This window comes from Globicephala melas, chromosome 6 (genome assembly GCF_963455315.2).
Source record: "Globicephala melas chromosome 6, mGloMel1.2, whole genome shotgun sequence".
NCBI lineage: Eukaryota > Metazoa > Chordata > Mammalia > Artiodactyla > Delphinidae > Globicephala > Globicephala melas.
In genome coordinates, this window is record NC_083319.1 from 96,777,761 (window position 1) to 96,779,680 (window position 1,920).

Genomic DNA, 1,920 nt, shown 5'->3' on the forward strand with positions numbered 1-1,920 from the left:
TGGACCCATGAACTTCAAAACTTCATTGTTCAAGGGTCAACTGTAATTTGATGTGAGAAGGGCTCATGGCGTTGCTGGCTTTGTCCACAGAAAGGACAAGAAATCAAGTTATGTGGACTCACTGTAGAATGTAGAAAAGGCAAGAGAGAAGATTCTTCCCTCAAGCCACCAGAGAGAAATACAGCTCTGCTAACATCTTGATTTTAGCCCAATGAGGTCCATGAGAATGGACCTGAGAATCTATGGAACTATAATATAATATGTTGTTTCAGACCACTAAATTTGTGGTAGTTTATGACACCAACCATACAAACTAATACAAGTGTTGTGCAAATTTCCATGATCTTATTTGCTATTTATATATGTTTATTGGCAAAGTGTCTGTTCAAATCTTTGGCCTGCTTTTTGCGTGTGTATTCATTCATATTTATTTAACAGTTTAATTGAGGTAGAATTTAAACCATTAAATTTACCTATTAAAACTGTACAATTTAATAATTATTTTGAAAGTTTATAGAATCACAACCCAATTTTAGAGCATTTTTATAGCACCTCCACCCCAAAACTTCATGTTTGTTTGAGTTAATCCCTGCTCCCACAACCAGATCTAGACAACCACTGATCTGTTTCTGTCCCTATAATTTAATGGAGATTTCATATAAGTGGAATCATACCACATTTAGTAATTTAGGTCAGGATTCTTCTACTAAGTGTAATATTTTCTGAGGTTCATTCATGTTGCACTTATCAGTTTTTTTTCTTTTTATTGTTAAATAGTGTCCCATTACATTTATATATGACAGTTTATTTATGCATTCACCAGTTGATGGATATTTGGATAACTTCCAGTTTAGAACTATTATCAATAATGTTGATATGAACGTTTGTTGCATCATATGGTATGTTTATATTTAAAATTTTAAGAGACAAACTGTCTTCCAAAGTGGAAATATTTTGCATTCTCAAGATGAATAATAATGAAGATTCCAGTTTCTCTACATCAACAGCATTTGTTGTTGTCTATCTTTTCTTACAACTATAGTGAGTGTGAAATGATATCTCACTGTGATTTCAATATGCATTTTCCTAATGACTAAGATATTGAGCATCATTTCATGTGCTAATAAGACATCTTCTTTCAAAAAATTTCTATTCAAGTCTTTTGTTCATATTTTAGTTGGGTTATTTAGTTTCATATTATTGAATTGTAAAAGTTTTCAATATATTCTGGATATAAATCCTTTATCAGACATATGATTTACAAATTCTTTCTCCCATTCTGTGGTTTGCCTTAATTTTCCTAATTGTTCCTTTTGAAACACAAATTTTTAAAAAATTTTATTCAAGTATAGTTGGTTTATGATGTGATAATTTCTGCTGTACAGCAAAGTGATTAAGTTATACATATATGTGCATTCTTTTTCATATTCTTTTCCATTATGGTTTATCACAGGATATTGAATATAGTTTCCTGTGCTATAGAGTAGGACCTTATTGTTTATCTAGATTATATATAATAGTTTGCATCTGCTAATCCCAAACTCCTAATCCATGCCTCCCCCACCCCCTCTCCCCCTTGGCAACCACAAGCCTCTTCTCATGTCTGTGAGTCTGTTTCTGTTTCACAGATAAGTTCATTTGTGTCATATTTTAGATTCCACACATAAGTGTTATCACATGGTATTTGTCTTTCTCTTTCTGACTTACTTCACTTAGTATGATAATCTCTAGGGCCATCCATGTTGCTACAAATGGCATTATGTCACTCTTTTTTATGGCTAATATTCCATTGTGTGTGTGTATATATATATATATATATATATATATATATATATCACATCTTCTTTATCCATTCATCTGTCAATGGCCATTTAGGTTGTTTTCATGCCTTGGCTATTGTGAATAGTGCTAGGATGAACA